This window comes from Micropterus salmoides, unplaced genomic scaffold (genome assembly GCF_014851395.1).
Source record: "Micropterus salmoides isolate LMB-PRFRI ecotype aquatic unplaced genomic scaffold, ASM1485139v1 Ms_hic_scaffold_7, whole genome shotgun sequence".
NCBI classification, from domain to species: Eukaryota; Metazoa; Chordata; class Actinopteri; order Centrarchiformes; family Centrarchidae; genus Micropterus; species Micropterus salmoides.
This window is the reverse complement of record NW_024044459.1, coordinates 9128752-9141853: the sequence shown is the minus strand read 5'-3', so window position 1 is coordinate 9141853 and position 13102 is coordinate 9128752. Positions and strand designations below refer to the sequence as shown.

Here is a 13102-nt window from a genome sequence, read left to right as displayed (position 1 = left end):
TGGCCACTCAAACCTGATTTTTTTGTTTTGTGCTCACTCAGTTTTTTTGTCACATATATTCACTTCCATACAGATGCACTTCAGCCACTGTTTTACAGTCTCAATCTCTTTTCAAATTCCAACTATAAACAAGAATTACACACATAACTATGGTCTATGCCTTCTAGATGACGGCCTGAGACGATATGTAATACCCGGGTTTCCAGCGTTTTTGGCAGTCAGGATTAATGAAACAGAACTCTCCAAACTGCAGAACTCTCCAAAAGATTTCTGTCTGTATACGGTATATCTTGATTGGGTGAATGTGAAGTTGCCTTGTTCTCTGGGGCACAAGAGTACAATAATATTAACTTTTATTTTCTTTTACATCTTTATACAAGACATTATCACCTATTTTTTAGTCTAGATGACAGACTTACTGTCATGGACACTAAAGATTGGGACTTGATCGATTAATAGTATAAAAATATACATATTACTAAATACTAAAAATACTAATTCTAAGTTGATTTAGTGTTAAGTTACTCTTTAAATTCCCCTGTCTAATTTTTATATAGGGCCCAATAGATCCCCCAGCTCTCCAGTAGTGCTGATGTTTTTGAACTCAGCTGTGAGTTTGAAAATATCAAAAATGGGTCCACTTCAACAAAATCAGGGCATGCATCTTCAAGCTTCGTCCCTGCCGCTCCCCTTCTTCCCCTTCTGTTATTGCACTGACATCATTAGAGCTCAGTATCACAGAATATGATTTGCTAAATTCAAAATACAGATATTTCCTTAATATTATGGCTATATTAGATTCTCTATGGCTTCTTTTATACTGCTAGCAATTACAGGATTTCTAGTGCCTAGTTCACCATGGTGCCATGCACTTCTACTGTTGTAACAGAAAACAGTTGCTCAGGAGGAGACTGATGTGTGAATGCGCACGTCTTTGCTATGAGGGAATGACTAGACAAATACACAAAACATTTCCATGTTGGATTGAACATCTTTTAAAAAAGGCTTTTAACCAGAAACTGGGTTAGCTTTGTTTCTTTTGTTTGGTCAAGGCAGTGGGCGAAGCCTGTCACAGTGATGCATAGAAACGGCAGCATGCCTTACATGTTAACTTTCAGAGAGGTATGACAATCATCATTTTATATAGGAAACATAAGGCAGCTTACAGGCATTCAGAGTCCAGGCAGTTGCTGCTTTAACTACTGGTGTATCAGATGCAAAATCTTCAAAATCATGTAATTTAGCAAGAAGAAAAGTCGCTGGAATTATGACTTCAAACGGAGGAACTCTGGACTGATATGTAACACTGAAAAGCAGGATGTTCCTTAAACTTCAACCCTAAAAAATGACAGACCTCTCTTGACAGTCTTTTACAACAATCAAACAGTATCACAGCTTTATGAAATGTCTTGCATGGCTACTGTAATTTGAAAATTAGTTTTTAAACCCCCTGAATTTGACAGGTACACAGCAAATTATCAAGTGTTGGAGTATTGGAAGGAAACTATCAAGAGGAATAACGTGTAAGGACGAGGTGATGATGTTAAACTCTTCAAGCATCCTGTATTTGCTTCTATCACTTTTGTTTCATCTACTTGTACAACATTTCACCTGACCAAATCTTATAAATAAACTCTTATAGCAGAGTTGTATTACTGCTGGAACAGTCAGAACCAACTTGACTCTCCACAGAGAATATAAAGGGCTACAATCGCTTTCTTTGCTCGGTTAAAAACAAAAAAGATGCTGCCTGGTTATCTGATTGACGACTGGCTGTTGACTTAATGATGGTGAGAACAGTCCGCGAAATCAGCCATGGGATCGTATGTAGCGTCCTGTTTGGAAATGATTGAGCTGTAGATATATCCAAGGTATTCGTCTATTGGTAGTACCATCAAGACCAAGGTGGGAAACTTTCTGTAAAGGGTAATCAAGTGAGACTTACTGCACCAGAGATAAAGTGATCATATAGGGGCTTGAAGTGTTAATAGCAATAGCAAATACCTAAATGTTAAATAATGTTAATGTTAATGTTATATTAAATATATGTTAAATAAATATTGGTATCACTCATGTCTGTACAGTAAATATGAAGCTACGGGCAGCGGTCAATTACCTTAGCTTAGCACAAAGACTGGAAACAGGGAAACAGCTAGCGGGGCTGAGTGGCTGGTAGGTGGATTTTGTTACCTTTGGACAGAGCAGGCTAGCTTTTTTCCAGCTTTTTCTCATTTCACCCTCAGCAAGAAAGCTAACAAGTCTATTTCCCAAAATGCTGAATTATTCTTTTAGTCTATCTTTTTTTTTGATTAATCAATTTTGTCTATAAACTGTTAAAAGTTATGACAAACAAAGGCCATTACAAGTTAAAAAAGTGCTTATTGGCATAGTATTCATGTAAATGCTATGAAGCAAACATTTGTGGTTGTAATAAGCAAATGTTTAGTATCTGTACTACAAAGGACGTCACAGACCAATTTTATGCCAATTGACGGATGAATTGATAAAAAATAAAATGAATCAACTAATACAGTACTAAACCAAAGACTAAAGTTTTAAAAAGTCCTGTCAATGTTAACTCACAGCTTAAATGTTTTTGTCCAAAAAAACTAAAATAATAAAATAAAGTAGCTGGTAACTTGACTTATTTTACTAGCCAATAAGGGAGTTGATTATACGTAAATGATAATGGTAGTGTACCTGCCAAGGTAACCTCTTAAGTGGACAAACTTCCCAGCAACAAAAACAGATGCATTTGTCTGGTAGTGATTTCCCACCCTGGTCTTTTCAGCTCATCTTTTATCCATGCAAGGCGCAGAAATCAAAGTCTGCGAAGGCTTCCTGCTGCTCCGCAGAGAGGCTGAAGGGCTTGGAGGGAGGCGAGAGGATTGGCTGGAGTCGAGTGAACTCGCTGTCAAAGTTGCTGACATCCATTGACTCTTTGATTGCCGGCAGGAACGGCGGTTTGACTTTCTTGGCCAGCAGGGCTTCCCAGTCGATGGTCTGAAAGACAAGGTTCCACAAAGTGAACAATGAAGTTATCATTTCATATTGAATCAATATTAAATGCTGTGGAATAATCCGAAGTGCTTATCACAGCTTGGATGTGTCTTGGCAGGTTCAGCCAGTGCATATTAATCCATACAAATCAATATCTCATTAGGCTGAATCAGACGTGGTGGACATGGATTTTAACAAACACACAAAATGTCTGCAGAGCGTCAAAGAGGTTTAGAAGTTTAGTAGCAAACCCTAAGCTTTATTTAGAGAATGTACTGTTAAAGAAAGTGATTTACCTCAAAGAATTTCTCTCCTTTGACCTCATGTGCATCCCTCTCTCCACCTCCAAGCCTTTTCAGAGGATTCTTCTTCAACAGCTAGATGAAGGATCAAGAGAGTTTTTCAACATTTATCGGTTTTCATCAGTTTACAATAATGTCAATTATCAATCAATATACTATAAAGATATTGCAGAAACTCCATTAACAGCCAGATCCCTAATTGACTGTAAATGTTTCTCTATTGTAATAATGAGAATCATATCTTAGTGCATAAAAAGCTACAGTGTGAAAAATGTAGTAATACCAGATATCACAGTCCCATTTTGTCTGATTGTTACAGCCTTTTTTTAACAGGGTCTGTCTCAACATCTGACCTTTTCAGCCATAAACATTTATATTCAAATATACCAAATTATGCCATAATGAATTAATGGAAAATGGGTATAAAACTAGGCATAAAGATCTTAAAGTGTAAGTTCGGTATTTAAATGCTATGGCAACAGTGGCTCATGTAGATGCAGCAATTGGTAGCTCCTTCAAACTTTACTACACTAAAAATCTTATTAATCTTATTTTTTCAGCTTTATTGCTGAAATATCATATCATTGAATGATGTCTGTTGGATTTTGATTTAACAGGCTAAGCCATAACCAGATCCAGCACTGCCGGGCAGACTGTGTGCAGAGCTGACAAAGCACAAGACTCCAGCAAGAGTGTTTACATCGATGATGCTTGGTACTCAAACACAGTCAAAGTGGACACTGTTTCCCAAATGTCAGACTTTTTATGTGAAGATGAAAACCACATCATCATCACTATCTTGTTGCTACTTTTTACATTATGCCAGGATACCAAATTCTAATATAAACTTAATAATTAGTTATATACATGTGGCTGGAGGGGACTACAGTATTTCATTTAATTGTACAACCATGTCTTGTAAATAATAAATAAATTAACTTGATACCTTGATTTTGCAACCTGGTCTAGTATTGAGCGAGCGCAGAAAAGAGGCTGCGCTGTAACAACACTGCAGAAATGATCCCTACAGAGACACACCTTTTTTAAAGAGTAAGATCCTTTTTATTTAACCACAAACAGTCGCTATATCACTCACGCCAAAACCACCAGACTCCCTTGACAAAAACAATAATTTAATCTCTCTGGTCTACCACTGCCTCGATCGGTTAGTTTGTTTGTGTAATTGTGACAAAAATACCAATGTAACACAAACAAACTAACCGACTGAGGCAGCGGTAGACCAGTAACTGCTGCGTTCTGCAAGGTAAAATTACTGTGTTTGTCAATGGAGTGTGGTGACTTTAATAAGTGAGATATAGCAACAGTTTCTGGTTAAACACAAAGGATCTTACCCTTTCAAAGAGCCTGGCAGTGGCAAAAACAAGCACTTTAGTAGACGTATTCGTCCTTGTACTTTGCAGCCCAGTTTCACTGTTTGGCGCTTGCTCAACACTGGATTTTAAAAAATATTGCCCCTATTACTCACATAGACACAAAAATGTGGAACAAGGGTTCCAGGTTGACAAATACCAAACTAGGCCTTTTTTAATAAAAAAAAATATGGCCTCAGAGTTAAGTGGGACTGGAAGAGCAACATATAAGAGGCATTTACCTTCTGGATGATGGAGACAGCACCCAGAGGAAGAGACTCCGGATACTGCACATCATCATTGACAATGCTGTCGAACACCTCCTCCTCATCCTCACCAGGGAATGGAGACTAGTTGCAGGGAAGACAGGTGCTAAGTTATCAATAAAACTCTGGACTTACTAATAGCTAAATCTACAATTACACTCTGCGGTCAAATGTGAACACCATGTCATTCAAAGCTTTGAATATAGACACGGAGTTACAAATGCTGGTGGAACTGAGGAGAGGGGGAACACAGAGAATTGAATACGTGTTAACAACCTCTCCCACAAGCATCTCGTAGATGAGAACACCCATCCCCACCAGTCCACCGCTCGGGTGTAGTTGTCGTCTGTCAGGACCTCAGGAGCCAGGAACTCAGGAGTGCCACAGAAAGTCGAGGTCCGATCTCCATGACCCATCCCTGCCAAAACAGTGACAGCTCTGTTACAGGTGTTGTGACAAAAGACTTAAGAAGAGTTCTGCGTAAGGTTAAATCAAGATTGATCAAATAGGAGTAAATAAAGCCACTATGTTTAGGATTTGACCATTTTTGACTCTGGAAAACAGCAATGCATGCTGCCACTCGTTCAGACTCAGGTGCCCAAAGATCAACGGGCTGAAATCAACACAAGATCGATTGCGTCCATACATAGATTGCACCTATTTTCACTGGGATTTTCTAGAGACTTTCTGTAAATCTGGTGTAAATAAGCCACAAATAAGTAGTAGCAGGTGTTTTTGGTGGGTAAAGTAGAAGAGTTAGGTGATGTGTAGATCCTGTGCTAAATCAATTCACCTTCTTTACAAAGTCCAAAGTCTGTGATTTTTACAAATCCATCTGCATCCATTAACAGGTTGTCCAGCTTCAGATCTCTGTAAAACAAACAGAACATGTAATTATACCTGACGCTTCAGTACCTGTACAATGACATGACATCACTTTGGCTGGGGTGACTTACCGATATATGATTTTATTGAGATGCAGGAACTCTAAACCCAGCAGGACACATGCTGAATTGAACCTGCACACAACAACAATAGATTTTAGATTATGGATTATAATACTGATTATGACCACACCTGCTGTGCCACATTAAATAGTAATGAAGAAAAGTTTTTCCAACCCCAGAAGATTTCTGTGATGTACCCTAAATAAATTACCAATTAAAAAAAAAAAAAAACTTAAGTAACTATATTTACTGGCTTTTTTTATCATCGAGAGACCACAGATGTTTTTTATAAGAGTGTGAAGTGTGTGATGACCAGTATAAATATATAAATGCTTGTACATTAAACACAACATATTGTTTGCTAACAGTGGAGTGTCTTTAAGCAACAAGAGGACATAGGACCTGGTTTGGGCCTCAGTGAAGACATTGTTGTGGATGTGAATCATGAGGTCGCCGCCTGGTAAATACTCCATGACAAAGCAGACATGGTCGCTGGTCTGGAAGCAGCCGTGGAGGTTCACCAGGAAGGGATGTCTAGATGCGTTGATCATCTCAAAGATCCTCTTCTCACTCATTAGGCTGCAGAATAACACCTTTGATTTAGTGACTCTGAAACAAATACATTTCCTTGACCTGTATAACAAATGTAAACCTGGATAATTCACAAACGTCACTCTGTACAGTTTGTATTGGAACTAATCGCTACCGAAGACAGAATGCTTTATCATTTGGGTGGATCCTGGTATACCTGGGGTTTTCTTTGGTTATTTGGATAAAGTGAATTCTTAAAGCTTTCCCAGCCCTTTCACACACACCTGTCCACTTCATCACGAGTCACAATGTCTTTTTTCTTCAAGGCTTTGATGGCGTACAGTTTTCCTGTCTTCTTAAACTCTGCCAGCAGGACCTAGAGAGAAACATTCACCAGCAACCAATTGAGGACAAACAGAAGTTGTTTTGATTAAGTGTGATGAGCTTAAAAACTGTTACCTTCCCAAAGTGTCCTCTACCCAAAACTGAAATATATTTGTAATCTTCCATCTGCATCCTTGTGAAAGAGAAAAAAAGACAAAGATTAGAAGAATATTTAAACTTTATAGTATATAAGATAGTGTCTGTGTATACATGTGTATGTGTGAATGTGTGTGTGTACTTTAAAGCAGATACAGGCTGATCTTCACTTCCTTCTGTGTTGTTTATGGATGACTGCAAATAGAGACAAAGTTTAGAACATTTTACTATTTAGTTACAACTATGATACACAGTCACAAATCACATCCCAACATCAATAGGTCTCTCTTCTTTTGTACCTGATCAAATGTTTATATTACATTATTATTACATATTTATTTTAGTTTCTTAAAATGAAATTATGTATTACCCACAGGACCTATTGTGAAGTATAAATGGAGTTCCAGCAATACAGCAATACATTTATGTAATCTGGTAGATGATAAACTTGCACATATCCACACATGTTTTTTTAAATCAAACATGACATTCTTCAAGCATTTGGTTTTAAAAATTAGAGCTACATCTTATAGAAAGAAAAATGAAACCTACAGGAAACATGTTTTTAGCCATTTTAGCGGAGCCTCACAGAGCCGCTAGTGTGGCTTTAGACTGTTAGTCTTAGTATTATATTGCTTCAAATAATTTAGGCTTTTGCTACTGTTTCACTCATTTGAAGTCACTTTGGATAAAAGTAAAGAGAAAATACCCTAAACAGCAGGTTCATCTATAGTCATTTACCAGTTTTTCTTGCAGTGCAACAGATGAGGTTTCGTGTGCTGTACTGATGATGGCGGGAGTGTTGGTGGGAGAGCGCTGATCTTCAGTGATGCTGAGTCTGATCACTGGAGCTTTGCTGCAGATGAACAAAGAAAACAACAACAAAAAAAGGCAACTGTTCAGCTTCAACACTCACTAAAGTATGTGCTGGCCCATGGAAGTGTTGGTCTGAAGCTCTGACATGTGGGATGTTCAACTTGCTAAACAGTAATGCTTTGTAAAAATCAAAACCAAAAAATAAACAAACATGCTATTTCAGAGGATGCTACAATGCAAGTTGGAAATTAGTACAGTTGTGGCGGAGGTTTATACTAAGTACAGAACTTAAAAATTTAAAATTTAAGTAATAATTCTAGGTACTTGTACTTTACTTGAGTAACTTTTTACTCCACTAAATTTATCTGACAGTTTTAGTTACAAGTTACTTTTCAGAATACAATTTTTCATACCCTTCCTGTCCAGTGAAAACCATCTACAAATGTATTGATTTTGATATTGATCTAATACTATGTCAGGTCAACTTATGATACTTATTATTACTAACTATTACTAAATATTTCTGACCTTGGCAGTGGAGTGGTGGTTTGAGGCTCCTTCTCAGTTGGACGTAGGGTGCCGTTGGCCACAAGGTCGGGGGTGGTAGAGAGGGACGAGCTGAATGTGGTGAAGGAGCTGTAGCGAGGGAGGATGTTCATCATCAGATGACCCCATGTGGAAAAATTCATGTTCATCTGGGCTGCTCTGAGAAAGTTTTTCCCTGAGGAAGAATAAAATATTGTATATATATACAAATCAATCAACAACAAGCAAAGAAAGGTTGTTCATCTGTACCTCTCTCTTTAGTGAAGATACATCGCTGACGTCTCAGTTTCGGCTGCCGCTCAACAATAGTGTCAATGAATCGAAGCTGCAAAATCAAGAACAGAAGAATTTATTATTATGGACCTAGACTTGGGTTTATGCCTTGATAAAGAGTTTCTCAAAATTTTTTATAAAAAATGTGTAATATGCAAGAAATAAAGATTTCAAAAAATTTAAAAACATTTTTAAAACTCCACTCCAAAACATCCTTTGAAACTCCTTTTGAAACTCCTTTATACACTACTGAGCAGATCAAAAACTATATATCAAAAACTATATATTTTATTAGATAATTTTGCGTTTTGTATGTAATATCTGCAAAGTAACTAGTTAACTATAGCTGTCAAGTAAATGTCAAGGGCTGGGCGATATGACCAAAAATGTTATCACGATAAAAACATTTCATACCATTTGATATCGATAACGATAAATGTCAAATTATTATTTCTTTCAAGTTTGAAGGCAGATTTTTGCTCCTGAGTGAAAGATGAAGACATCGGAAGATTAATTGTGGTTTTAAACTTTTCTTCATGGTCAGAACAAACACTTGATGCCCAATAGTGGATCGCTTCACAAATCTGAGGTAGAACATTCAAAATGATTCTGATAAAATCATTTTTCAACAAATATGATTAGTAAATCTTTATTCAGTCCCATTTCCTCAACAAAATAAATGTCTTAACAGAAATACTGAGTGCTAATTCGTTCATAATTCAAATTAATTGAATCAAACATTTATTGCTGACATATTGAACATTTGTTATATTGTTATTGAGGAAAATTATATTGCAATTGCAATTATCATTATTGTTTTATTGCCCAGCCATATATCAAAGCAAACAAATTACCTTTCATTATTTTCAATGTGGTTTGAAGACTTTTAATACCCCAGAAATGATCAAATAAATTTCACATACATTTGCGAATTTGTAGGCCGTTCTTTGTGTACCTTGGTATAGAGAAGCCCCTGTGGTTCCAGACTTAACTCCTCGTTGTGTTCTAGCTTGTCCATCATCTCCTCCAGTCGAAGGAACTTGACAGCACACATCGCCCTCCGGTCACGCCAGAAGACGCTGACCTCCAGCTCTCGAGACTATCAGCAATTTGACAGGAGACACAACAAGCACACAATCAGTGAACAAAAACATTAAGTGACGAATTTGAATTTATCTATAACAGAATATGAGGGGTTGACTAGGGTTATTTAATTAATTCATGAAGTGGACGATGAATTTGGGCCTTAAGTGTTTGATATATTTTGATTTTCTTTGATGAATTCAGCTGAAGTTCAATATATATTTTGTCTTTTCTTCCAATGATATTTCCAATTGGAAATAGATTTTAGGATTGTAGTGTTCTGTGTTTAAAATCAATAAAGAAAACAAACAATATATTTTGCTCTAATACTTCTTGGATTTTGAAGTTTTAATCAGCCTTTATTTTTTTATATTCTTTAGTTTATTGCCAATACATTTTCACATACAAAGAATTTGCTTTGGTATATATATATATATATTATAAAACTGTGAATGTTTAAATGTTCACATAAAGTATAATGAATATGTGCAATGTACAGACATAATAATCTGATTCAGATGTGGAGACTGGATAATTTTAATTGAGTGGTAGCACTTTCTTCTGTTTCAATTCTTGAACCAAACAAACAAAACACCTCTCAGCACTACAAATGCTTTTACTATCTTCCTTATCTTATTATCTTCCTGTTCATTTTCTGTGTAATAAATGAGATTCTGTGATGAATTAATATATGTCGGTATTAGGGAGACACCTGCTGGTGAGAGCCAGAACTACAACAATAATAAACCAGTGCAGTTCGGCAGCTGCAGAGTGCAAGTTGTGCAGAATGGCCTTGTCAGAGTGTTGATTAGTGTGAGAGCTGCAGCTCTCACACTTTTGTTCTCTTCGCTCATTATTATTATTTTATTATTATTATTCCGCCGTTCTTTGGCATCTAACTAGTCCTGTACTGTTTGTCCTACAAACTTGGTTCCTTCATGAGATGGGTGCTATTACCTGTGTTGCTGATATCTGTAATGGTTGATTTCATATTAATATTTTTATGCATTTTAAAATGAATGGGTTCCTATGGGAGCAGGGACTCCACTCTTCCAACTTTAAGAGCTTAGTGCTCCGGCATATGTGCAGCTAGAGACTCAATTTCAGCTGTAAGTTGCAGAAAAGATGTTGATCTTTCAAAGTTGTATTTGGTGTTTGCTAAAAAAGTGGTTTAGCTTAGGAGCTATGCCCTTCCAAAATGAAGGGTTTTACAGCTTTTAGCATACTTTACCAGTGTGTCATGTGATCAGTTAGAGTGGAGACAGGAGGATTTTGCAGACCAGAAATGTTTTTGTAAACTGCTGCTAGTCACGTATATTTACCTCTATAAGCACAAAAAAGGCACCAAAATGTAGCCACATGCCTTTTCTCCCTCAAAATGTCAAAATCCTGCTCAGTGGACGTTTAGTTTTCAGAAGAGTTTATAGAAGGCATGTTTTGCTCTGTGATGGCTACTCCGCTGGTGAAGAATAAAATAAATGAACAGCCAAAGAATTGTGCTGTAAAAGACTTAATAGCTTGATAACTCAATAGCTGTGATGGCGCAATGGGTAAGACGCCTGCCTTTGGTGTGAGAGGCCTGGGTTCAATCCTCCACTGTGACCCATCCACCATTGTGTCCCTGAGAAAGACACTTAACCCCTTGTGTGAACTCTGACATGTATAGCAATTTTAAGTTGCTTTGGATAAAAGCATGTATGTTTATTCTTCAGCGCAGTAGTCATCACAGAAATGTTTATAAGCAAAACATGCCTTCTATTGGTGCTTAGGAGGCATTTTTTTGTCAGAATAAGACATGATTGACAAAGAAACTTGAAAGCCTTCCCTTCACAGTGTATCTGAGTAGTCCGGTGGTGGAGGTCTTGCTCTTGTTCCAGATCCAGAGATTGATGGACAAAACCCTGCTCACAGCATGTTAACGAAAAGGGGGCCAAACTCAGTGAGTTTGGCCCCCTTTTCGTTAACAGCACATCACTGAGTCTTGAGCCGCACTGCCGATAACGGTTTCTTAAGGAAATGCCCATTCTAGTTTTAATGTAGTAGCTGATAAAGGTGGAACTACTTTTAACTACCTTATACATTACTGAGCAGTTAATCAATAAAAGTATATTTTATAAGATAATTTTGCATTTTGTATGTAAAATCTGCAAGTAACTACTTAACTATAGCTGTCAAGTGAAAGTAGTGGAGTAAAAAGCACATTATTTCCCTCTGAAATGTAGTGAAGTAGCATAAACAGAAGTGAAGTACCTCAAAATAGTTCAGTACTTTAATTTATTAACCACTTTTTTCTTTCAAACTTCTGAAACCCTTTCTGTCCATATCTATATGGCTTTTTTAAGGAAGGTTTTTAGCAGAAATCTCACAGTTAGAGCAAGGCTTCCTTTTTAAATGTACCTCCTGATATGTTGAGTATATTTCCTGTGTACTGTGCCCTGTATGGTGTCCTTGTACAGTCTGTAAGGTCCTGTAGTTGCTATATTATGTGTGTCAGCACATATGGCGTTACTACAGCCTGTAAGCTGCCGATGCTGTTTCTATCTGCACCAGTGTCACAGAGTGTCCTGTAGATTCATCATACAAGGAGAACATATTGTCTTTGATCTGCAGTGTTTCAATGGCGTCCTGTTTCTGGAGGGAAGTAAATACACAGGAAAGACTGCTGGAATGTGGGTGGCGTGGATCAGAATGAAAAATGAGTCACGAATACTGGAAGCTATGTTTCTATAAAGGGGGTTTAAATGACGGGAAATCTGCAGTGGAGCTATTGTTTTTGAGTTTTCTAACACTTTCTATATGTAATGTCATACTGACTACTCCACTCACTCACATGTGATTGACTTGTGATTACTATCATGACCAGCTACATTATACCGGCTATACTGGATCCCCAGGTAACCCAAAGAGAACCAGACTAAGATGCATTTGGTTTATGAAACAAGCCACTGGAGAAGCTTTTATCCGGGTTTTGAGAGACCTGAATATGCAATGTGGAGTGTTACCATAGAAACCAGGATACTGTAGCATATAAACACCGGATCCGGGTTTCTGAATATCAATAAAATTAAAGATTTAATAAGTCACAAAGTAATCTAAACTCAAAAGGTCCAATGAAACAGAAATGAAAATCTATTGAGTGTACTTTTACATTATTCATTTAGCTGATGCTTTTATCCAAAGCTCAGGGACACAATGGTGGACGTCTCACAGTGGGATCTGAACCCAGGTCTCCCACACCAAAGACAAGCATCTTATCTATGCCATCACCACCCCTTTTAAGCTTACATTATCTTGCCAGTTGCCAAGAATGAATTCCATTCTCAAACGATATTGTAATAAAGAATATAATGATGATCTGCACACTGTACATTGTAATGTTGCTTTCATTTTTCATTATGGCAACAACAAAGCTGAGTTCATTCTCAACTTCTGAGTTCACTCATTTGATACAGATGTGATCAGTGGTAGAGGAAGTCCTCAGATATTTT

General features: G+C 37.2%; 1 pseudogene; it reads right to left on the bottom strand.

The window, feature by feature from the left end:
• Positions 1-2242: 2242 nt before the first annotated feature.
• Positions 2243-9625, bottom strand: LOC119892247 (annotated as a pseudogene).
• Positions 9626-13102: the final 3477 nt, after the last annotated feature.